A 26,885-nucleotide genomic window follows, 5' to 3' on the forward strand; every position below is an offset into this window, starting at 1 on the left:
CACTATTTATGTTATGTCTGCAAAATATTCCATTCATTAGGTCTTGTGACTCTTTAACCTAAACAAGCAAAATATTTACTAGTTTATTTGTGTTAAAATGTGTATATTTGGATAAAAATTTTAACAATAGTATTGGTGAGTATATGGCACCTGTGCAATAGTGATCAAGGGCAATTGGAGAACGGATACTATAATAAAAATAACTGACCTATTGTGGATTCATGTAGAAATGTATCTATTTAAGAAGCAGTTTAAAGAACGAAGACCGTATATACGTACCGTATATACTTGAGTATAAGCCGAGTTTTTCAGCACGATTTTTCGTGCTGAAAACACCCCCCTCGGCTTATACTCAAGTGAACTCTCGGCCCTCAGTGGTCTTCAACCTGCGGACCTCCAGAGGTTTCAAAACTACAACTCCCAGCAAGCCCGGGCAGCCATCGGCTGTCCGAGCTTGCTGGGAGTTATAGTTTTGAAACCTCTGGAGGTCCGCAGGTTGAAGACCACTGCGGCCTTCGACATCATCCAGCCCCCTCTCACCCCCTTTAGTTCTGTACTCACCTCCGCTCGGCGCTGGTCCGGTGCTGCAGGACTGTCTGGTGGGGAGGTCGTCCGGTGGGATAGTGGTTCCGGGCTGCCATCTTCACCGGGGAGGCCTCTTCTTCGGGCCCGGCCCCGGAATAGTCACGTTGCCTTGACGACGACGCAGAGGTACGTTCATTACCAACGTTCCTCTACGTCATCGTCAAGGCAACGCCTCTATTCTGGGCCCGAAGCGCGGAGAAAAGGCCTCCCCGGTGAAGATGGCAGCCCGGAACCACTATCCCACCGGACGACCTCCTCACCGGACAGTCCTGCAGCACCGGACCAGCGCCGAGCAGAGGTGAGTACAGAACTAAAGGGGGTGAGAGGGGGCTGAATGATGTCGAAGGCCGCAGTGGTCTTCAACCTGCGGACCTCCAGAGGTTTCAAAACTACAACTCCCAGAAAGCCCAGACAGCCGATGGCTGCCCGGGCTTGCTGGGAGTTGTAGTTTTGAAACCTCTGGAGGTCCGCAGGTTTAAGACCATGATGATGACATGTGGTGATGATGGCAAGGGGATGATGAAGGGGGGTGTATAGAATGATGACAGGGGGATGATGAAGGGGGGGGGTGTGGGATGATGACAGGGGGATGATGAAGGGGGGGGGTGTGGGATGATGACAGGGGGATGATGAAGGGGGGGGTGTGGGATGATGACAGGGGGATGATGAAGGGGGGGGTGTGGGATGATGACAGGGGGATGATGAAGGGGGGGGTGTGGGATGATGACAAGGGGATGATGAAGGGGGGTGGGGATGATGACAAGGGGATGATGAAGGGGGGGTGTGGGATGATGACAGGCGGTGATTATGAAGGGGGGATGATGACGGGGGTCTGGATGATGACAGGGGGGGGATGATGTATTTCCCACCCTAGGCTTATACTCAAGTCAATAACTTTTCCTGGGATTTTGGGGTGAAATTAGGGGCCTCGTCTTATATTCGGGTCGGCTTATGCTCGAGTATATACGGTAAGATTGCGGGGTATATTGTTCGGCTATGGAATTAGCACAGTGAATGCATTGTGTAGCCACTGGCTATTTTATATACAGAAAAGTACCATTTCTGATAAAGAAACTTGTAGGATCTAGTTTGTTTTAGTAGAGCCACTGTACTGCCAAAATAATCTCACTAGATACCGACCACTTACGCTAGGCTGGTCTTGTGGGGAAGTCGCTGGTAGAGGCATTTTTAACACACCTCCCATAGGCCTGCACAAACATCCTGAAAGTAGAGTGTCTGAAATAGAACTGGACTTGAGTCTCCAAACGTACTGACCGGAATGTAGTACCGGAAGTGTAGCTATCTGCAATTGTTAAAGGGGTATTCCAGGAAAAAACTTTATTTTATATATATCAACTGGCTCCAGAAAGTTAAAAAGATTTGTAAATTACTTCTATTAAAAAATCTTAATCCTTTCAATAATTATCAGCTGCTGAAGTTGAGTTGTTTTCTGTCTGGCAACAGTGCTCTCTGCTGATATCTCTGTTTGTCTTGGGAACTGCACAGAGTAGAATAGGTTTGCTATGGGGATTTGCTTCTAAACTGAGCGGTTCCTGAGACACGTGTCATCAGAGAGCACTTAGACAGAAAAGAACAACTCAACTTCAGAAGCGCATAAGTACTGAAAGGATGAGATTTTTTAATAGAAGTAATTTACAAATCTGTTTAACTTTCTGGAGCCAGTTGATGATATATGTAAAAAAAAGTTTTTTCCTGGATAACCCCTTTTAACCCCTAAAGGACGCAGGACGTAAATGTACGTCCTGGTGCGGTGGTACTTAACGCACCAGGACGTACATTTACGTCCTAAGCATAACTGCGGGCATCGGAGCGATGCCCGTGTCATGCGCGGCTGATCCCGGCTGCTGATCGCAGCCAGGGACCCGCCGGCAATGGCCGACGCCCGCGATCTCGCGGGCGTCCGCCATTAACCCCTCAGGTGCCGGGATCAATACAGATTCCGGCATCTGCGGCAGTTCGCGATTTAAATGAACGATTGGATCGCCCGCAGCGCTGCTGCGGGGATCCGATCATTCATAACGCCGCACGGAGGTCTCCTCTCCTTCCTCCGTGCGGCTCCCGGCGTCTCCTGCTCTGGTCTGTGATCGAGCAGACCAGAGCAGGAGATGACCGATAATACTGATCTGTTCTATGTCCTATACATAGAACAGATCAGTATTAGCAATCATGGTATTGCTATGAATAGTCCCCTATGGGGACTATTCAAGTGTAAAAAAAAATGTAAAAAAATGTAAAAGTAAAAAAAAAAGTGAAAAATCCCCTCCCCCAATAAAAAAGTAAAACGTCCGTTTTTTCCTATTTTACCCCCAAAAAGCGTAAAACATTTTTTTATAGACATATTTGGTATCGCCGCGTGCGTAAAGTTCCGAACTATTAAAATAAAATGTTAATGATCCCGTACGGTTAACGGCGTGAACGAAAAAAAATAAAAAAGTCCAAAATTCCTACTTTTTTAATACATTTTATTTAAAAAAAAATTATAAAAAATGTATTAAAAGTTTTATTATATGCAAATGTGGTATCAAAAAAAGTACAGATCATGGCGCAAAAAATGAGCCCCCATACCGCCGCTTATACGGAAAAATAAAAAAGATATAGGTCTTCAAAATAAAGGGATTATAAACGTACTAATTTGCAACAATAATATAAAAGTATATAATAATGGGTATCATTTTAATCGTATTGACCCTCAGAATAAAGAACACATGTCATTTTTACCATAAATTGTACGGCGTGAAAACGAAACCTTCCAAAATTAGCAAAATTGTGTTTTTCGTTTTAATTTCCCCACAAAAATAGTGTTTTTTGGTTGCGCCATACATTTTATGATATAATGAGTGATGTCATTACAAAGGACAACTGGTCGCGCAAAAAACAAGCCCTCATACTAGTCTGTGGATGAAAATATAAAAGAGTTATGATTTTTAGAAGGCGAGGAGGAAAAAATGAAAATTTAAAAATTTAATTGTCTGAGTCCTTAAGGCCAAAATGGGCTGAGTCCTTAAGGGGTTAATGTAAACTTTATAACACTATGGTGGAAATATATCAATGGTTAAAGTCAGTGTTGTGGTGCCAAAAAGTCACGAATTTCTCACACACCTATTTTGCACAAAAATGTGCACCTATTTGGGGGTGGGGAGGAGAATTTATCATTGAATGTAGACTATATTTTGCTCTTACTTTGTCTCTGTATTTGTCACCCTTACATTTTTGGGACTTTTTTTTAGACTATTTTCTCATGCTTGTGTAGATATGTCAGAATCAAGTTGTTTTTCCTAAGTGGTCATGAATCAATTGCCCTCAATTTGTCTCAAAGGTGCAGAGAAGAAACCATACAAAGTGGTGCACTGAAGTGTTATTTCCCAAAAAATGTGCACCAAACTACTAGCAGTATGTTTATCACATCATTCAACTGTTTAATACATTTGTGCACATACACATTGCCACCACACAAATTAAAGGTTTCAAAAAAAATCGATCACCTACACCACCCTTGATAAAGTTACTACTCTTGATAAGTTGTAGTGGAAATCTATACCAGGTCCTAATTGGCATAGATTTCACTCTGAGGTGCACAGACTGCCACGTGTGCGACTTATTGAGAAGCCCCTTAATAAATTAGGAGCGTAAATTAGAGAGTATTGCACCACAGATCTGCCCATTTATCTTTCAAAGAAACATCTCTGAATGAAAAATGGAGGCAGCTTGATGTGTTGATATGTATCCTAGTTGTGTATACAACTAAGATACATATCAACTCACCTAAACTGCTTCTATTATCTAAGAATATACTATACATCTTATTGTATACAGTACAGACCAAAAGTTTGGACACACCTTCTCATTCAGAGTTTTCTTTATTTTCATGACTATGAAAATTGTAGATTCACACTGAAGGCATCAAAACTATGAATTAACACATGTGGAATTATACACATAACATAAGTGTGAAAATATGTCATATTCTAGGTTCTAGCCACCTTCTGCTTTGATTACTGCTTTGCACACTCTTGGCATTCTCTTGATGAGCTTCAAGAGGTAGTCACCTGAAATGGTCTTCCAACAGTCTTGAAGGAGTTCCCGGGATGCTTAGCACTTGTTGGCCCTTTTTGCCTTCACTCTGTGGTCCAGCTCACCCCAAACCATCTCGATTGGGTTCAGGTCTGGTGACTGTGGAGGCCAGGTCATCTGGCGCCGCACCCCATCACTCTCCTTCTTGGTCAAATAGCCCTTACACAGCCTGGAGGTGTGTTAGGGGTCATTGTCCTGTTGAAAAATAAATGGTGGTCCAACTAAACCCAAACCGGATGGAATAGCATGCCGCTGCAAGATGCGGTGGTAGTCATGCTGGTTCAGTATGCCTTCAATTTTGAATAAATCCCCAACAGTGTCACCAGCAAAGCACCCCCAAACCATCTCACCTCCTCCTCCACACCAGCACACCTGTAAAGTGAAAACCATTTCAGGTGACTTCACAGCAAAGGTATACCGGCACTAGTCTCAGGATAGGGAATGCTTCTGCTACGTGGGTGGTGTGTCTCTCCTGTCTCCGTGTCTGAGTTTCAGTGGTGCAATGCGTTGTGGATAGAGGTTCAATGCATGTAAATAGAAAGTAAAGAAACTTCACGCAGCACTCACCGGATGCTCTTACTACTTCTTTATTCTTTGCGTTGCATTAAAAAGCGTAGATAGGTACAGCAGGTGAGCGGAAATCTCGTGTGCGGGGGGATGTGGGTGACGACGGACCGTTGCGTGCTCTCGGCACTTCCTCAGTCAATCACCGTACATAAATGTAAAACAATAACAAAACATGTTAAAAGCAGTATCCTCCTAACACTGCGAGTCTCAGGATCTAGAATACTAGTTCACGTAACTAAAAATGCTTCCATTTCATATTTTTCATTCATCCCTGGCTGGCCTAAGGCTTCCGTACGTAGAATCCATCTTGATTCTCTTTTAAGTAGCTCTTGGTTCTTGTCTCTGCCTCCTGTCGAATGTTCTACTTTTTCTAGGGCACTGAACCTGAAGAGGATTGCTTCACCAACATGGCACTCATTAATGTGTGCTATAAATCTGCTAGCCCCTACCCGTGGTGAGCGATCTTACATGCTCCCGAACCCTGTGAAACAGGGGTCTAATGGTTTTTCCGATTTAAAACCTGCCACATCCACAAATTAGGGTATACACCACATAACTTGTCCTGCACGTGAAAAACTGCTTAATAACAACCTCATAGCCCCCTAGTTTCACGGACTTCTCTTTAGAATTGTATTTACAAAAGGAGCAGGAAGAACAGGCATAGTTTCCCACTGGGCGAGTGTCAGTTAACCAATTACCTTTTTCAGGTGACTACCCCTTGAATCTCAACAAGAGAATGCCAAGAGTGTGCAAAGCAGTAATCAAAGCAAAAGGTGGCTACTTTGAAGAACCTAGAATATGACATATTTTCAGTTGTTTCACACTTATGTTATGTATATAATTCCACATGTGTTACTTCATAGTTTTAATGCCTTCAATATGAATCTACAATTTTCATAGTCATGAAAATAAAGAAAACTCTGAATGAGAAGGTGTGTCCAAACTTTTGGTCTGTACTGTATATACAGAGTATTGTTTGTCCTTTGCACAGGCCCTATTGATCAGATAGAAGCACAGCACAATTGCCCAGATTTATCAGCCTGTCTGAGACAAAAACTGTCTGGGTCGGCCATAGCAACAAATCACAGCTTAGCTTTCATTTTACCAGAGCTTGGTAGCTATATGCAATATGCAAGTCACTCCAGTTTTTGCCTTGGGCAGATGGATTAATTGGAGTCAATTCGCCACCGCCTAGTCTAAATACGTAGTAATTCCGGGTCATGTGCTCTCATCTAGGTAGGCATGGACGACTTGGAACTGTAGGGGCCAGTTCCTGTGTAGGTAACCAAAAGAGAGATTTGTTCCAATTTCCGGATTCCCCTAAAATTTTACTTTTTTTTAAGAATCCATTCAAGATGTGCAAAACAAAAAGTTAATTAAAAAAGCGCCATTTTGTCTGTTATTGATCACTTTTTTTTCCTTTTGTACATTTTTATATGCATTCTTTTTTTTTTTTTTTGCAAATAGTTTTTTATTAAAGAGTTTTATGTATAACAACAAGAAACAAGAGCAGTACACTTATCAAGGTCAGCGTTTTTGACATCACGCCGTTCCATAAGCAAATAAAACAAGCAATACTTCCAAGTGTTATGTGCACTGATATACAACAAATAACAACAACAAAGTGACATACTTTTTGTTTTGGTTAGTCCTTTCAGGTGTCACGTGTAACGGTCCTATGTGATCATGCAATATACCTAGCTAGTATGTTTTCCAAGTCTGTTCTACATTCAATATTTCGTCTGTCTCCTAAATAAATCAATGTCATTACAAAAACCTATTGTTTGCGAATGGTCTAATCACACAGTTACATATCACTATACCACCATTATATATATTTGAAAGGTTACTGCCCATCTTAAATATCCTTGCAATGAGAAGAGGATTGCCAGCATGTCCATCTACTTATAAATTTCAGATATCTTCCAGAGCCCAATGCTATGATTTTTTCGTACGAATAAGTAGTGTTAATTTTATTAATAAGATCATCTATGGCAGGTATGAGAGAAGATTTCCAATTACTAACTATGAGAATTTTTGCTAATATGCAAATTATACAAAAGAGGTCACGCAGGCTATGTGGGATCAGTTGCAAGTTAAGAAACAACAGTACTGATTGTGGGGTCCATGGTATTGTAGAACCTAATAGGTTAAACAGTAATAGTTTGCACGCTCTCCAAAAGGGGGCAATGAGAGGGCATGACCATAAAATATGGAACAACGATCCCAATGAGCCACAACCCCTCCAACACAAGTGAGATAGGGGGTATGCGTGCCAATCTATCTGGCGTATAGTACCAGCGCAAAATAGTTTTCAACGCTGACTCAACATGAGATGAACATTGGAAAACAGAATGTATTGTTTTAAAATCCGTTTGCCAGTCTTCGACCGTGAAAAAACAAGATAGTTCTCGCTCCCAGATATGCAGAGGGTATTATTTAATAAGTTTGGTTGTGGGGAGCATGTTTTTATATAAATATTTTAAACCTTTAAGGGGTGTAGCTAAATGTTTAAGAGCGAGTCCATGGGTGGAGGCGGAGGTGAGAGTCAGTGATTGTAAAAAATGTCTGATTTGAAGGTATTTAACCTCTTAAGGACCAATGACGTTGTGGAACGTCATGGCACCCTGGGCTTTAAGGACCAATGACGTTCCACAACGTCATGGCATTTTCCGGTCTCTGCCGCGCCCCGGGCAGAGATCGGAACTGGATGCCTGCTGAAATCCTTCAGCAGGCATCCAGGGCATACGCCGAGGGGGGCCATGTAGGCCCCCCATGTCGGCGATCGCCGCAAATCGCAAGGGAAATCGCCCTTGCGATTTGCGGCGATACCGGGCTGATCGGGTCTCTGGGACCCGACCGCCCGGTAATTTTGCATGATCCCGGCTGTCACAGACAGCCAGGACCATGCTGGAGCTTAGGAGCGAGGTGGCAAGCCTGCCACCTCCTCCTATACCCTGCGATCTGTCGGTTAGTTAACCGACCAATCGCAGGGGGGGGGGGGGGCGGTTACTTCCTCCCGCCCTGCCCGGCCCCTGAAAGTCCGGAGAGGACGGGAGGAAGACCGGAGGACGCGGCGGGGGACGGGGGAGTGCTGGGGACCGGCCCTGGTACTTACCTCGTCCCTGAAGACTCGGATCCAGACGATGAAGACGGCGGCGGAGGAGACAGGTGAGTAGATCTTCAGCCGCGGTCGGGCCCTTTACAGCAATGCACGTCGCCGTAAAGCGACATGCATTGCTGTAAAGGGACCCTGTAAACTACAACTCCCAGCATGCCCAGACAGCCCTTGGCGTCTGGGCATGCTGGGAGTTGCAGTTTTGCAACATCTGGAGGTCCACAGTTTGGAGACCACTGTACCCTTCCAGATGTTGCAAAACTACACATCCTCAGCATGCCCTTACTGTCCAGGCATGCTGGGATTTGTAGTTCTGTAACATCTGGCCCTTCAGATGTTGCAGAACTACAACTCCCAGCATGCCTGGACAGTTTTGGCATACTGGGAGTTGTAGTTTTGCAACATCTGGAAGGGCACAGATTGGGAACCACTGTATTAGTGGTCTGCAAACTGTAGTCCTCCAGATGTTGCAAAACTACAACTCCAAGCATGCTGGGAGTTGTAGTTCGGCAACATCTAGCTCTAAAGATGTTGCCGAACTACTACTCCCAGCATGCCTGAGAATGCTGGGAGTTGTGGTTTTGCAACAACAGGAGGCACACTGGTTGGGAAACATTGTCTGTTTCCTAACTCAGTGTTTCCCAACCCGTGTGCCTCCAGCTGTTGCAAAACTATAACTACCAGCATGCACTGATGGACTGTGCATGCTGGGAGTTGTAGTTTTGCAACAGCTGGAGGTCCCCCCCCACTGTGAATGTACAGGATACATTCACACGGGCAGGGGGCTTACAGTGAGTATCAGGCTGCAAGTTTGCGATGCAGCAAATTTTGCGCGGCAGCTCAAACTCGCTGTAACCCCCCCTGCCCATGTGACTGTACCCTAAAAACACTACACTACACTAACACAAAATAAAATAAAAAGTAAAAAACACTACATATACACATTCCCCTACACAGCCCCCCTCCCCCAATAAAAATGAAAAACGTCTGGTACGCCACTGTTTCCAAAATGGAGCCTCCAGCTGTTGCAAAACAACAACTCCCAGTATTGCCGGACAGCCGTTGACTGTCCAGGCATGCTGGAAGTTTTGCAACAGCTGGAGGCACCCTGTTTGGGAATCACTGGCGTAGAATACCCCTATGTCCACCCCTATGCAAGTCCCTAATTTAGGCCTCAAATGCGCATGGCGCTCTCACTTTGGAGCCCTGTCGTATTTCAAGGCAACAGTTTAGGGTCACATATGGGGTATCGCCGTACTCGGGAGAAATTTCTTAACAAATTTTGGGGGGCTTTTTCTCCTTTCACCCCTCATGAAAAGGTGAAGTTGGGGTCTACACCAGCATGTTAGTGTAAAAAAAAAATTTTTTTACACTAACATGCTGGTGTTGCCCCATACTTTTCATTTTGACAAGAGGTAAAAGGGAAAAACGCCCCCCAAAATTTGTAATGCAATTTCTCCCGACTACGGAGATACCCCATATGTGGGCGCAAAGTGCTCTGGGGGCGCACAACAAGGCCCAGAAGGGAGAGTGCACCATGTACATTTGAGGTGATTTGCACAGGGGTGGCTGATTGTTACAGCGGTTTTGACAAACGCAAAAAAAACAAAACCTCACATGTGACCCCATTTCGGAAACTACACCCCTCACGGAATGTAATGAGGGGTGCAGTGAGAATTTACCCCCCACTGGTGTCTGACAGATCTTTGGAACAGTGGGCTGCGCAAATTAAAAATTTTGTACAGCCCACTGTTCCAAAGATCTGACAGACACCAGTGGGGGGTAAATGCTCACTGTACCCCTTGTTACGTTCCTCAAGGGGTTTAGTTTCCAAAATGGTATGCCATGTGGGGGTTATTTTGCTGTCCTGGCACCATAGGGGCTTCCTAAATGGGACATGCCCCCCGAGCAAAATTTGCTCTCAAAAAGCCAAATATGACTCCCTCTCTTATGAGCATTGTAGTTTGCCCGTAGTGCGCTTCAGGTCAATTTATGGGGTACCTTCATACTCATAAGAGATGGGGTTACAAATTTTGGGGGGTATTTTCTGCTATTAACCCTTGCAAAAATGTGAAATTTGGGGGGGGGAAACACATTTTAGTGAAATTTTTTTTTTTTTTTACGTATGCAAAAGTCGTGAAACCCCTGTGGGGTATTAAGGCTCACTTTATTTCTTGTTACGTTCCTCAAGGGGTCTAGTTTCCAAAATGGTATGCCATGTGGGTATTTTTTGCTGTCCTGGCACCATAGGGGCTTCCTAAATGCGACATGCCCCCGAGCAAAATTTGCTCTCAAAAAGCCAAATATGACTCCTTCTCTTCTGAGCATTGTAGTTCGCCCGTAGTACACTTCAGGTCAACTTATGGGGTACCTCCATACTCAGAAGAGATGGGGTTACAAATTTTGGGGGGTATTTTCTGCTATTAACCCTTGCATACATGTGAAATTTGGGTGGAAACACACATTTTAGTGACATTTTTAAAACATTTTTTTACATATGCAAAAGTCGTGAAACACCTGTGGGGTATTAAGGCTCACTTTATTCCTTGTTACGTTCCTCAAGGGGTCTAGTTTCCAAAATGGTATGCCATGTGGGTATTTTTTCCTGTTCTGGCACCATAGGGGCTTCCTAAATGCAACATGCCCCCCAAAAACCATTTCAGAAAAACGTACTCTCCAAAATCCCCTCGTCGCTCCTTCGCTTCTGAGCCCTCTACTGTGCCCGCCGAACACTTTACATAGACATATGAGGTATGTGCTTACTCGAGAGAAATTGGGCTACAAATATAAGTATACATTTTCTCCTTTTACCCCTTGTAAAAATTCAAAAATTGGGTCTACAAGAACATGCAAGTGTAAAAAATTAAGATTGTGAATTTTCTCCTTCACTTTGCTGCTATTCCTGTGAAACACCTAAAGGGTTAAAATGCTGACTGAATGTCATTTTGAATACTTTGGGGGGTGCAGTTTTTATAATGGGGTCATTTATGGGGTATTTCTAATATGAAGACCCTTCAAATCCACTTCAAACCTGAACTGGTCCCTGAAAAATTGTGATTTTGGAAATTTTGTGAAAAATTGGAAAATTGCTGCTGAACTTTGAAGCCCTCTGGTGTCTTCCAAAAGTAAAAAATCGTAAATTTTATGATGCAAACATAAAGTGGACATATTGTATATGTGAATAAAAAAAATAATTATTTGGAATATCCATTTTCCTTACAAGCAGAGAGCTTCAAAGTTAGAAAAATGCAAAATTTTCAATTTTTTCATCAAATTTTGGAATTTTTCACTAAGAAACGATGCAAGTATCGACAAAATTTTACCAATAACATAAAGTAGAATATGTCACGAAAAAACAATCTTGGAATCAGAATGATAGGTAAAAGCGTCTTAGAGTTATTAATGCTTAAAGTGACAGTGGTCAGATGTTCAAAAAACGCTCTGGTCCTAAGGTGTAAAATGGCCTGGTCCTTAAGGGGTTAAAAAAGTCGTGGGATGGGAGGGAATAAACCTCACTCAATTTCTGAAAGGAGGCCAGATTAGAGGACTCCATCAGTAGATCAACATGTGTCAGTCCCCGGTTAATCCAAGACGTTAAGTCTAGGTTGGGAATACTAGCTTGTAGAACTGTAAGCGGTAAAATTCTAAAGGATGGTGGGGCGGAAGGCTCAGAGTTATGTATATAATAAATCCATGCTTGGTGTGCAGCCTTCATTAAAGGGTTGGACAATATTGGGGAAGGTAAATTCCAGTAAGGTAAGTATAAAAGGTCCCTGGTCGAGTAAGGGAATGAATAGTAATTCTCCATCTCCACCCATGGGAGATCCGACTGCGTATTCCACCAGTGCCGCAACAAGGAAACCAAAGTAACTATATAATAGACTTTTAAATCCGGGGAGCCAAGCCCACCCATATCAGGTTGTTTCTTTAATATTTGCACAGAAAGCCTTGGTCGTCTGCCAGCCCATATGAATGAAGAGAGAAGTGCTTGAGCTTTAGTAAAGAATGTAGGAGGTAGGGTTATAGGAAGAGTGCGGAATAAGTATAGAAATCGGGGAAGGATAAACATCTTGAAAGTGGCAACCTGCCCACCCAAGAGATTTCAGAGGCCGCTAAATGCTCTATTTCAGTCGCGACAGATGATAATAAGGGTATATAATTTTCCTTATACAGGGTGTTGTGTGGATATGATAAACGAATACCCAAATATTGTAAAGAGGTCGGTTGCCAATCAAAAGAAAAGGTAGATTTTTAAGAAGAGAATAAGGATGGAGAGAGATTAATAGGTAAGGCTTGGGTTTTAGTTTGGTTAAGGTGATAATATGAAATGTCCCCAAATATTAAAATGTTGCGCATGACTATTGGGAGGGAGATTTCTGGATTAGTTAAAGAAAGAATGACATCATCCGCATATAACGAAATGACATGTGTTTTTGGGCCAATTTTTACCCCAGAGATGTCCCCGTCCAACCTGATTGCTTGAGCCAAAGGCTCCATGGATAGGATATAGATTAAAGGTGACAGGGGACATCCCTGGCGGGAGCCGTTAGTGATATTAAAAGGATCAGAGAGAGTACCATTAGCGAGCACTCTAGCAGAGGGTGTGGAGTATGAAGACTGAAGTGCTGATAGGATGCCTCCCGAAAAACCCATATGTTGGAGGGCCGAGAAGGCATACGACCACCGGAGGCGGTCGAAGGCCTTCTCGGCGTCCAAGGCCAAGATTAATGCGGGGCTTCCAGTTTTTTCCAGATGATAGAAAATATTTAATAATCGCCTAGTGTTATCGGAAGCCTGTCTGCCCGCAACGAACCCGGATTGGTCCGCTTTGATTAAAAAAGGTAAAAAAGGGGATATGCGGGAAGCTAACAATTTTGCAAAAATCTTTACATCCTGGTTTAGCAGAGAAATTGGCCGAAAATTTTGAGGGCGATCAGGAGGCTTGCCAGGTTTGGGCAGTGTAGTGATAGTGGCTTGAAGGTTTTCAACAGGGAAACTACCCAAAGACATCGCAGTCCGACAGACAGCTGCCAGATGTGGAGCTAAAATATGTTTAAACGCTTTGTAGTATGAATTAACAAAGCCATCAGGGCCTGGCGCTTTGTCGGCAGGGAGGGAGGTTATTGCGAGCAGAATGTCATGTGGTGATTTCAGCGTTCAGGGATAGAAGCTGCTCAGTAGAGAGTCTGGGTAACTGTAAACGCGAGAGATAAGAATTGGTTATACTAGCTATATCGGGGGGTGAGGGGATAGAGTCTCGCAAGTTGTAGAGGTGGGTATAGAAGGACTGGAAACCGTTGGCAATATCAGTTGGGGTGTAAAGTTTTTCATTCGTGGTCGGATGCAGTAAGTAGGGGATTCTAGCTTTCAGTTGACGTTTCTTTAGTCTATTAGCTAGTAATTTTCCTGCCTTATTATTCTGGGAATAATATCTAGCCTGCAATTTTCGATGGGATTTTTCATAGGACAATAATAGATGACAACGCAAGTCTCTCCTCAGATCAACAACTATCCGGGCTGTTTCTGCAGAGGGAGAAGTTTTATTGGTGAGCTCGGCCTGTTTTAATTGAGATAAGATATCCTCTAGTCGTCTCTCCCTCTCCCTTTTTAGAATAGAGCCGTATTTAACACAATGTCCTCTAATAACAGCCTTATGGCAGTTCCACAAAATAATTGGGTCAGAGACGGAGTGTATATTGGTGGAAAAATATTCAGTGATGTCACGATGCAAGTATTTAGCATATGTAGGGTGTGACCATAAAAAAGGATTGCTGCGCCATGTATAAGATGGAGGTGAGGAAAAGGCATCTTTTAGTTGGAGAGTAATGGCAGCATGATCCGACCATTTGATTGTAGCTATAGTGGTGGCCATAGCGTTAGATAACAAACCTCTATCTATCCAGAACATATCTATACGAGAATAGGAGTTATGAACTCCTGAATGGAATGTATAATCTTTCTCACTGGTGTGTTGGATGCGCCAAATGTCATACATGTCAAAGTCAGATAGGATAGGGTTAAGGGATGAAGAGGGAAAGCGGGAAGAAGAAGTAGAGTCTAAAGCAGAGTCAGCTACAGAGTTAAAATCGCCGCAGACGACCAAAGATCCCCACGCGGGTAGTTGAGCTGTATGGCATAAACGTTTAACAAATCTCAGTTGACCCACATTAGGGGCATACTGGGAAACTATTGTATATTTAGCGGCACTGATGGAACAGCGTAGGATCACATACCTGCCCTGGGGGTCCGACACCACCTCGTGTAGCGAGAAGGCCAACGTGTTCCTTATTGCAATCAGGACTCCGCGGGCCTTAGAACTAAAATGAGAATGATATATGTGAGAAAAAGCAGGGTGTTTTACACGGAAAGCATCCTTTGCTATCAAATGCGTCTCCTGTACACACAATATATCACATTTAGTGGTTTGTACCTCTTGCCATAACTGAGATCGTTTATATGGAGTGTTTAGACCATTTGCATTTATACTAGTAAATACTATAGACATATTAATAAATCATACAAAGAAAAAACTAAATAATAATGCAGGAAAATATTATATGGAAGACAGGGCGCATCTCCCAGCCAGCATGCGCCTGTCAAGTGGGAGTAGAACAGATACTTAGGACCAAGATAATGTGCGTATGTCACAACATAGAGAACAAAGAACAGAGAACAAAACAAAAAACAAACAGAAAAAAACGACACATGTAGACTAGTGCCGTTATCCACGGAGTGGGGGTTAGAGTCTGCACTGAAGCCAGAGGACATGGGTGTTTCACCAGAGCCCGCATCAAATTATCAAGAAAAAAGAAATAAAAACACAGTCCGGACTAGATATACAGAAAGAGGACAGACAAAAAAATCAGGCTGTTGACCAATCCTTCTCCACTTGCACAGGTCTGCTGAATTTCTTTGGAGAGGCTGCAGGAGGCAAAACAATGTCCCAAGATTTAAGCAATTCTTCTCCCTCTGTGAGGGTGCGTATCACGTGGACCTTATTGTCCTTGCGGATCAGGAGCCGAAGTGGGAAACCCCACCTGTAGAGTATTTTGGCAGACCGTAGAGCCGTAGTAAGTGGTAGGAGACTTCTCCTAGCTTGAAGTGTGGTGGCCGATAAATCAGCATATGCAGAGATCTTATGATAAGGTGCTGGAAGGCCGTTGTTCTTTCTGGTTACTTCCATAAAGCGTTCTTTAGTATGGTAAAAGTGCACGCGGGCCAAAATGTCCCTAGGGACCGACTCTTCCAAATGCTTGGGTCTGGGGATACGGTGTGCCCTATCAGGTAAAACAGTTTGCAACAGGGTTTGGACATACTCAGGGATGTCTGCAGGAGCTACACTTTCTGAAATGCCACGGAGTTTAATGTTATTGCGACGACTTCTGTCCTCAAGGTCTGCAATTTTTGCTTTAAGTACAGACAGTTCATCTTCCACTACATATTGGGAATCAATCAAAGCATTGTGAGAGGTAGCAAATTCACTGAACTTCCCTTCTATGTGGTCAACTCTCTGTCCCAAGGATTGCACTGAATTCTGCAGCGGGGTCACAATTGTATGTATATCCTGCAGCATAGTGGTTCTGAGTAGCATAAGCATGTCCCTCATTGCTGTATCTGTAAGGGACTGACCAAGCACTGGCATATCAGCCAGAGGGTCAGCTATAGGTAGCTTCTGTATAGGAAGTCCTCATTGGCTGCCTGCTTTAACTGGCATCTGAATGGATGCAGGGGTCTGCAGATAATTCTCAAGGCCTCTGTTTAATGAGCCTAGGGCGGTTTGCAATGTCCCCCCAGGAGAGGAGCAAGCATTTTGCGACTCACCCTGTAACTTCGCGTCCGAGCTCCGCGTACACCGCTCGGGAGAGGTAGGATCCCGGTGGGGAGATTTTGCTGCCAGGTCACGGAGCTCCGGAACTGAGGATGATCGCCGCCAATGTGGTGAGTGTAGGCGCTCCGGCAAGGCGCGCGGGGAGAACTGCTGCACAGGAGACACCGCTGCGTCCTGTCCGTCGGCGCCATCTTGTGTGTAGGCCTCCCGGGGGATAAAGGAGAATCTCGTTAGCGATCCCCGCCGGGTGAGTCTCTTGCGTCTGCCCGGCATGTTGAGGAAGGTAGGGAGGAAGGTTAGAGCGTGTCACGTCCGGGTGTGAGCTATTATATCGTCGCTAGAACGGGTTAGGCTGCGGAGCTCTGCTTTCACCCGACCATGCGCCTCGGCTGCCAGGCCACGCCCCCCTTATATGCATTCTTAATAAAAGTTACATTTTTAGGAAGCTGGAGACTTTTTTTTTATATTCATGTTTTTAGCTTCATGTGGTATCTGTAATAACAAAGATACTTTTACATTCTACTAATCTAACACTGCTGTTATGACAAGGCCATGTGACAATAAAAAAGCTGAAAAAAACGTTATTTTACACACCATTTATTAATTATGGGGGATTTCAATTAAATTTTAGACCTTTTTTATTTTTTTTTTTAAATCAGAAATTTTTTATTGAACTTTTTTTATGCAGAAAACAAAAAAAACTAAACAAAAAAACATACAAACACAATAAACAACCCCCCCGACCCTCCCACACAAAAACATCCACCCCCTCCCCTCCCCCACATCCCGTGTCCTTCCCCCGTAGCAAATCCAAGACAGCAATATAAAGAAAATGGTAGTACAGTCTCTGTCACCTATCCAAAGACACAAAATATATGCATGACAAAGAATACAACCTCGATAACAAACAAGTATTACAGTCAAAAAATAAGATCCACATAAACAAATTCCCTTCAGTGCGAAGGCGTTTGCCTAGAAGCAATACAGGCAAAAATCAAGTACAGAAATATCCCTCATACAAAAAAATCAACTGTCAAACCATAGAACACAGCAACACAGACAGAAATTGACAAGGGACATAAATGTACAGGCAAGACAACAAACTGCATTAGTGAATAGACCCTCCCGATTTGGGACACCCGGTGAGCCTCCGATACGGCAAGCCGCGGGGTCATGGCCAAGATCTGTATCCATTGCTCATCTGATAAAGGACCCACATCCACCTCCCACTTAACTTTGACCGTCAAAGGGTAGACCTCGTGATATGTAGACAATAATTCCCTGTACAGTGCCGAGATCACTCCCCTAGTGAAAATGTGGGCAAACAGATAATTTACCACTGCAGATACGCCGACAGTCAAATCTCAGGCCCAAGACTGCGGATCCAAAGCATGTCTCAACTGCAGGTAATGGTAAAAAAGAAATGCGGTAAATTAAAATCCTCCTGCAGTTGGGCAAATGACTTCAACATCGGACCATCATACACCTGGGAAAGATACAGTATCCCATAAGACACCCAAAGGGCAGCATTCGGTAGGGAGCACAATTCAGGAAGATTAGGATTATGCCACAATGGAGAGTACGTCATAAAAATAGGGTACCGCATAAGTTCTTTAAACTTCATCCAGACCTTACGAATAAGGATGAAGGTGCACCCCCTGGCGAAAGTATGTAATGAACTCGTATTTGGAGGATTTACAACCCTCAAAAGAAAGAATATTCATGTTGGAACAAGACCTGTCAGACTATGTCCAAAATAGATATATGTCTGAGAAATGACTCTAGTTTAAATAAGGTGATAAAAATACATTATTGGGTTAGATATCTGTTGGACCACGCGGCTCTAGAAGTACTGATAAAAACAGAGGAAGAGGTAAGAGATGGGTTCCAGAAAATTAACCCTCACTGGCAGGGGCGTAGCTAGAAATCACAGGGCCCTGATGCGAAAAATTGTCCTGGGCCCCCCTACCCCTCGACGACACACTTCCCCAATCCCTGATGAACTTCTTACCCACCCTCAACTACACAAATATAATAATGAATGACAGGCAGGGCCGTACTGGGGCCAAAAATAAGCCCAGGCATTTAAAAATAAGCAGCCCATTTTTCTGTTGGGGGTCCGACTGCTTAGACCCCCACCAATCACCTTGGTTCAAGTGGCTCTCCAGCTGTAATAAAGCTACAATTCCCATCGTGTCTGGAGATCCTCAGGCATTATGGAAGTTGTTGTTTTGCAACAGCTGGATAGTCACAGATTGGGTCAGACAGAACACACAGTGATATCAGTGACCTGAGTGACATCTTCTCTGTTGTCTTCTCTTTCTCATCTTGTCCGGGCACCAGGTCTTCATCATTGATTCCTCATCTTGTAAGCAGATCCTCATTCTCTATATAAAGACATTAATCATTCTAACCCTGCCAAATACTGGGTCCCCTTAATATAATACTGCCAACCACTGTACCCCCTGAATATAATACTGCCACCACTGTACCGTCTAAATATATTATTGCTACACACTGTACCCCCTGAATATAATACTGCTACACACTGTACCCTCTAAATATATTATTGCTACACACTGTCCCCCCCGAATATAATATTGACACCCACTGTACCCTCTAAATATATTATTGCTACACACTGTACCCCCTGAATATAATACTGCCACCCACTGTACCCTCTAAATATATTATTGCTACACACTGTACCCCCTGAATATAATACTGCCACCACTGTTCCCATAATAATACTGTCACACAGTGTTTCTTCTTAGTCTGGCTGAATCCAACCCCTGCACTGTCCTCCTCCAGACCCATCTGTCCTCTCAGCCCCCTAAGTCTTTACCTAAGTCATTACCGCATACACCGCCACCCAGAACCCCCCCGTACACCATCCTCAGTCTCCTTCTCATCACTTCATACACCACCACCCAGCCCCCCGTTCCTTATCCTCAGTCTCCTCATCGCCACCACCCAGTCCCCCCCATTCCCCATCCTCAGTCTCCTCATCACCTCATACACCACCACCCAGCCTACCCCATCCTCAGTCTCCTCATCACCTCATACACCACCACCCAGGCCCCTCCTGCACACCATCCTCAGTCTCCTCATACACCACCACCCAGCCCCCCCATACCCCATCCTCAGTCTCCTCATCACCTCATACACCACCACCCAGCCCCCCCAGTACCCCATCCTCAGTCTCCTCATCACCTCATACCCCACCACCCAGCCCCCCCTCCCATACCCCATCCTCAGTCTCCTCATCACCTCATACACTGCCACCCAGCACCTCCCAGGTGGGAGGTCCGGGGGGCGAGTCTGTGCAGCCAGTTCTAACAGGTAGATGGAAGTCACATTACCAATGCTTTTGGAAACTAAATCACCTGCACGCCCCATAGTGTCAAACTGCGCCCAACCCTTCAACTGCTGAACCTGAGACGCCAGAAAATATAACCAAGGGTTCGGAACAGATAAACCACCCTCCGCTTTACCACGCTGTGGCATTTTCAAGACGGATTCTAGCAGATCTAGCGTTCCAAATAAGCTCTCTATACAGGGCCTGAATCCTAAGAAAATATTTCTTAGGGATCCATACAGGGGTGTTATGTAGAATATACAGAAACTGAGGCATAATAACCATTTTCACTAGGTTGGACCTACCTACCATAGAGAATGGGAGCTTCCGCCACGTAGCCACCTTCTGAGAGCTGCAATCTAATAACGGAACAAGGTTGAGGGTAACATATTCAGAAGGGAGAGCAGTAACAAATACTTAAATTTAGATACTATGGGGAGGCCAACCCTAGCAAGCACTGGCATATGTGGGAGGGGATCAAGAGGAAGAAGCGTGGACTTATCCCAATTAATAGCAAGGCCGGAGTAACTACCATAGGATTCAATAAGAGCTATAAGGGGCGCTAAGGAGTGCGGCGCATCCCCCAGGAAGAGGAGCATATCATCAGCATAAAGGGCAATGCGTTCCTCTAAACCTCCATAACAAAAGCCCTTGACGTCTGGAGAGTTCCTAATCAGTGCTGCCCTAGAGGAAAAGAATGGGAGAGTAAGCCATTAGAGGTTCCACGCCCTAGAGGGAAAGAATGGGAGAGTAAGCCATTAGCCCGGATCCGAGCGCGGGGAGCAGCATATAATAATTTAACCCACTTAAGAAACATAGGCCCAAACCCCATGCGCCGCATCATACCCCAAAAGAAAAGTCCACTCCACACTGTCAAATGCCTTGGCAGCGTCGAGGGAGAGCACAGCCCTACAGGCAGCATGCTCTGGCTGCAACTTTAGATTTAAATAAAGCCTCCTAATATTATCATCTGTCGATTTCCCGAGCATAAACCGCGTCTGGCCCCCGTGGGTTAAGGTGGTAATAACCCTCAAGAGACGGTTTGCCAAGACTTTCGCTAACAGTTTTACATCAGAGCACAACAGGGAGATTGGCCTGTAACAGCCGGGCTTCAACAGCAACACTATAATAGCTTCTAGCATAGATCCCGGCAGGTCCTCACCCTCAGTCGCAGCCCGCATAACCTCTAACAACCTGGGTAATAGAACTTCCTAAAATTAAGGTATCCATTAGGGAGCCCATCAACTCCTGGCGATTTCTCAGAGGGTAAGTCCCCCAGGGCGTCCTCCAATTCTTTCAGGGTAATAGGTTAATTTAAAATATTGCGTTGAGTTTGCAACAGTGTCGGGAGCGGAATGCCAGAAACAAATTGGTCGACAGTGGCAGAATCAAACGTCCATTTAGAAGAATATGTCTCCTTGTAAAGGACACCAAAACATCCAAAATAGCCTTGTCGTCTTGAACCGGCACCCCGGTGGAACCCTGCTGAGCCCTAACCGTGCGAGGCAATAGGCGGCCCGTGCTCTCACCGCTCTCAAAGTAGCGCTGCTGTTGAAAGAAGCGCTTATTGTCTGCCATTTGTAACAAGTGGGATTCCAATAAGGCCTGCAGGGATTGCCAGTTACTTCTATTCAAATCAGAGGGGTCCCCAAGAAACCAGCCCTCTGCCAATAGTACTTGCTGCTGCAATGAGGTTTGAATTGCACTGTTTTTTTTAGATTTGCAGGTAGTAATATCCCTAATAAGAATGCCCCGTACATATGCTTTTAAGGAGTCCCAGACTGCTCCCATTGAGGCAGTCCCTACATTGATCTCGAGGAAGGCGGTAATATCAGATGAAAGCGTACGGCCCACTGAGGAGACCTGAAGCCAAAAGGGATTCAGACGCCGCAAGGAACCCCGTATCCCAGTGTGGGAGGCAAGGGTAAAGGCGTATAAGTAGAGGGGAATGATCAGAAAGATTACGGGGGGAGATACTGCACCGAACCAATCAGAGGAAAAAGTAAATCATTGCCTAACGCAAGATCAATGCGGGAGAGTGTGCCGTGAGAACTAGAATAACAGGAGTACCGTAACTGTAGGGTGGCGACTCCTCCACAAATTTGTCCATCCCACCTCCTCCACAAATCTAGCCAAACCAGTGGGACCCAAAACCCCAGACTGTCCCCTAGTAGGAAACGTATCAAGGCCTGGGTTCATTAAATTATTAAGGTCCCCGATCACCAGGAGCGGAGCATCAGGCAGAGAGGAAAGGAATGATACCTTTCTGCGCAAAGCATCACCCGAGTATGGGGGAGGAATATAAAGTGCCACTAAGATACACAGGACACGGTTAAAGCTGCCATAAAGGCACACGAATCTACCCTCCGATTAATAAGGCTAGAAGTACAAGAAAACAAAATATTTCTATGAATGAGTATACTGACACCTCTAGCATGTGAAGAAAAGTCGGCATGGAAGGTGCGGCCAGACCACGGTTTGTTAAGCACATGTTTAGTATCATTAGTCAAGTGTGTTTCAGACAGACACAGTATAGCTGGCTTGGTGAGATCATTGAGGCCTCGTACATTCCACTCCACCACGGTCAGAGCATTAGCCATAGTATAAACGTAAAAAGATAAATTGTGACATGGAAAGGCAGATGTCAAGAACAGCCACCAAACAAACAGGAGGACAAAACATAACACTTTGACAAGGTACAAATACACGGAGGGCAGTTGGACACTTGAAATCAGGAAAATCCCTCATATCCCACATTACCACCTGCAAGCCCCCAGCCGTAGTGTCAAGGGACCGGCAGAAAGGACAGCATGGAAGGGCATACACAGAAACCAGGCAGAGACATACAGAACAAAGCACTGCAGGGAAAAGTGGGAGGAAAGACACGGAACACAAACACCCCAGACAAACAAAAAACCAAACCGTTGCGACTTGCGACACTAGAGGCAAACAAACAGCCCAGGTAGGGTGAGCAGGTAACATATGAAATTAAGAAGCAAAATACCAACAGATCGAGCTTGTAGCTGAGTCAATAAACATAGAGCATAGAAAAGGCATTTGGCCACAAGAATGGGTACCTAGAAAACAACAACCCAATGCAATCAAAAAAATTAAGGCACATATCAAATATTAGTACAGGCCCAGCATGGGTAGAAATACAATTCCAGCAGCGCCCAGAAGGCGCAGAGATGTACAGGCTTTGAGAGACCCGGACATGTCAACATGACCCTTAGACATATAAAAAAGTCCATGGAGAACCCCTCAAGGTTTAGCATGTCTGATTTGTGCCTCGTGCATATCCAACCACTCCGCATCCCCCACAGACGTATCAAACGTGCGTAGATCCTAAGGCAACCACACAGAGGCATGCAGGGTAGAGCATAGAGTGCATCACATTCAGAGCACGCAGATGGCGTTTAACATCAGTATACTTAGCCCGCCTCTTTTGAACTTCGGCCGAAAAATCCGGGAAAATGGAGACACGACTGCCATTGATGGTGATGGAGTCCATGTCCCTAGCTTTGCGGAGAATAATGTCCCTGTCTTTGAAGAGAAGAATCCACATAAGGACAGCTCTGGGTGGGGCTCCAGTTGGTAAGGGACGGGTGGGCACCCTATGGCCACGCTCAACTGCAAACAGCGGTGTCAAAGTCTCCTTACCAAAAGTAGCAAGGAGCCATTTCTCAAAATAGTCCCCAGGGTCACGACCCTCAGCCTTTTCGGGCACACCCACCAGGCGAACATTATTCCGCCGCAAGCGGTTTTCCATATCATCCGATTTAGCGGCAAGTGCAGTCAGATGGTTAATCACACGGCTTTTGTCCCTCTTCAGTGGAGGAACCTGATCCTCCAAATCCCCCACTCTTTCCTCAACAGCGTAATCTGCCCAGCAACAACTGAACATCAGTGTTGTCCTTGGAGACGGCCAGGAATACATCCTTCAATGTGGGTTCAGTAGGTGGAGAAGATGATGGAGGGACAGCAGTGGAGATATCCACCAAACCAGCACTGGAAGGGTTAACAGGCAGCATTTGAGGGGTTAATTGGGTAGCAGCAGCAGATATAAGTTCAGCAGGAAACAGTGGCAGAGGAGACCCAGTAGAGCCAGTGGACAGTGGGGTAGGCAAGGTAGAGGAGTCCCCACAGTGAGCAGAAGGCACTCCAGCACAGATGGGGTTAATGGGAGACTGCCTAGCAGCAGCACAGGCCCCAGGCCCAGTACTCGCAGAGGAGGAGCCCACAGCAGCAGGGGAGTCCATAGCAGCGGCCAGCCAGTCAGGTCCCTCAGGAGCTAACACAAAAATCTAACACATTGCCCGCCCGCCCGACGTTTCGCCACAGGCTGTGGCTTTATCAAGGGCTAAGAGGCAAATGGCGTGCAAACAAGCCTTGCAGGGGTTTAAATAACCTCCTGTCTCTGACATCATTGAAACATGTCACTTCCTGTATTATCATGACATCTCATTGGTCACAATCCCATGCAAACTATTGATTGATCGCTTCCTGGCCAATGGAATTTAGACCAGGATGCCTCCTGCTATATTCACTTGATTGACAGCATTCTTGACCAACCAGCAGGGTCCATGCATACTACTAAACTCCTTATTGGTGCCGGAAGTGTCCACGTATGTGCGCCATTAATCCTGCGCTAAGTGATAGGCTCCCGAACGTCTGGTACGGACGCATGCGCAGTCCGGATGCGCAAAGGGACGTGCGCGAGTACTTAGTTTCAGCCACTAAACCAGGAAGCTGCGCGAGAAATATGTGCGCCGGCACTTAGCTGATTTCTACCTTCATTGCACATAGTTGTAGTTATGGAGACTGTGATACACAATTCAACCACTCAATGTTAACACACAACTGCGCAGCAGGAGCACCGCTAACCCAATTCGAGACTACTAAAATAGTTACCACCTGGCGACATTGGGGGACAGTGGTATATAACATCAGGGCCAAGGAGTATTATTCATAATACCGCTGAGATCGTGTGATCGATAGTAAGAAGGTGACTAATAATCGTCATGTTCTGCATGGGTTTGGTCATAATTAATTCATATCATCAAACAGAAGTTAATCATGAATTAGGGAGTGTAATTATTTCAAATTTTAATACTAATAAAAGGCTCGTAACGGCTCTTCTGTATAGTATCAATTGTAATGAGTGATTCCTATCCTACAAAAAGGCTGCATAGGTGAAGCCTTCATTCAGTCCATTTGGACTTTGGGATTTTAATCTCCAAATCCATCGGGCTTCTTCTTGAAGCAGTCTGGTGTTAAGATTGCCACGTCTCGGACTAAGTTTACACTGAGTAATGCCACAGACGTTTCTGTGGCATTACTCAGTGTAAACTTGGTCCGAGACGTGGCAATCTTAACACCAGACTGCTTCAAGAAGAAGCTGTGGCAAGTTTCACTCTGGTTTGGGATTGCGTCTGTCTCAGGTTGTCATTATTGTGCCCCTCATGCCACTCCCTAGTTAATGACCTTAAAGTGGCCTTCTTTGACTAGCAGAGAGGCTTCTGTCACCATTATTATTCACATTAGCGATAGATCCCTTTGCTTTTTTTCTTCAACTAGGTAGAAACATAGAATGTGTCGGCAGATGAGAACCATTTGGCCCATCTAGTCTTCTCAATATTCTGAATACTTTGAATAGTCCCTGGCCCTATCTTATGCCTATCCCATGCATACTTAAACCTCTTCACAGTATTTGCAGCCACCACCTCTACAGGAAAGCTTTTTCATGCATACACTACTCTTTCAGTAAAGTAAGGTCTTGTTCACATTACTGTCATACTCCGCTATTCGGAGTAACGTCGGCACTCTGGCCAGAAGGACGGGAGTTTACCGGAGAAAAAAATAGTGCAAGCTCTATTTTTTTCTCTGCTAAATTCCTGTAAAATTACTGGATCACCGACGGACCCCTTGTAAGTGAATACGGCCCATCGGGACCTGGTAGCAGAAGTTTGCATTAAAAAAAAGAGCCGATCGGACCCTTAATGGGTGTGATGTGAACGGCAATGTGAACCCAGCTGAATACTTTCTGATATTTCTTCATAAACCTATGCTCCTCTAATTTAGATGATTCTATCTCTGGTACTGAGACTGGTTGCAGAGTGGATCAGGAATGCTTGTATGCTGATGATTTGATACTTTATCTTTCCAAAATGATGAACTCCCTCCATAGAGATATTGGGGAGAATTTATCAAAAGTGGTGTAGGTGTGTTTTTTTTTTTACCCCTTTATTTGTTTGATGGAACTGTGTACGTGAACCAAATTTATTGAATGATGTAGGGCATGTCATAAATATTGTGCTGGTACACATTTCTAACTTACTCCACTTAACAGTGCTCCATTTTGTATGGTGCTTCCTTTGCAACATTTTAACCTGTGCGCCAAAATGGAGATTTGTGCAACAAATCGCTATGATAAAATTTTGAGCACTGCAAAAAGTTAACCAGACTATGGCTTAGCTACACACCTTAAAGAAAAAAAAGCTTCTAAAGCAAAAGTCACAATGAAAAGTCTCTCAACAGCAACTGAGACAAATTTACAACACACAAACAGTACTACCAATGATAAATTCCACCATTTACCTCATTAGTACTTTTGGGAAGGATTTTTGGGTTAAAGGGGTTATCCTGTGAAAATCGTATTTTTTCTTTAATTATCCCAGAATGCTGCCATTTAAAAAAATAAATAAAAAAAACAATAAACCCAAACTTACCTTTTGCCTCTCCCATGACTGCGGTATTGCTGTTCCTGTCTCTGCTGACATGGATGGAGGAGGCATTATGGCTGTGGTCACCGGTCATATGGCACGGAGCGGCGTTTCCTCCATGCAACGGATGACTAGGATGCCAGGTCAGAGATTGTGGGGGTTCCCAATGGCTGGTCCCTCGCGATCAGACATCTTGTTCTATATCCTTTGGAAAGGGGATAAGATGTCCAGGGGCAGAGTACCCCTTTAGTAAAGGGCTCTGTGCCTGCCATGTCGACTTTACTAATACAGCCTGCTTTATGGAGTCTGTACTAGCAGAGCACCGTTTTCACTGATGCAGTGCACTAGCATTGATTTGATCAGTGTAATCAATTTGATTGCTCAGGAAAGTCCCCTAGGGGAACTAAAAAAAAGTATAATAAAAATACAAATCACCCCCATTTAACATTTGATCAATAAAAACAGAAATGTAAACAAAAAATTCTAGCTCCTAGAAGGTGAGTTACAAATGTGCCATAAATTGCTGTCGGGGAAGGGGTAAATGAGACATGTGAGCACTTTTTATCGTAATTCTCTTTGTACTGTTTACAATGTGTTTCTGAATACTGTTAGTAC

At 44.6% G+C, this 26,885-nt stretch overlaps 1 protein-coding gene across 7 annotated transcripts in view; it reads left to right on the forward strand.

Moving 5' to 3' along the window:
* The window catches only part of LOC130273676 (uncharacterized), a 92,585-nt gene that overhangs the window by 32,756 nt on the left and 32,944 nt on the right, over positions 1-26,885 (forward strand). The window lies entirely within an intron of this gene.

This window comes from Hyla sarda, chromosome 5 (assembly GCF_029499605.1).
Source record: "Hyla sarda isolate aHylSar1 chromosome 5, aHylSar1.hap1, whole genome shotgun sequence".
Lineage (NCBI taxonomy): Eukaryota > Metazoa > Chordata > Amphibia > Anura > Hylidae > Hyla > Hyla sarda.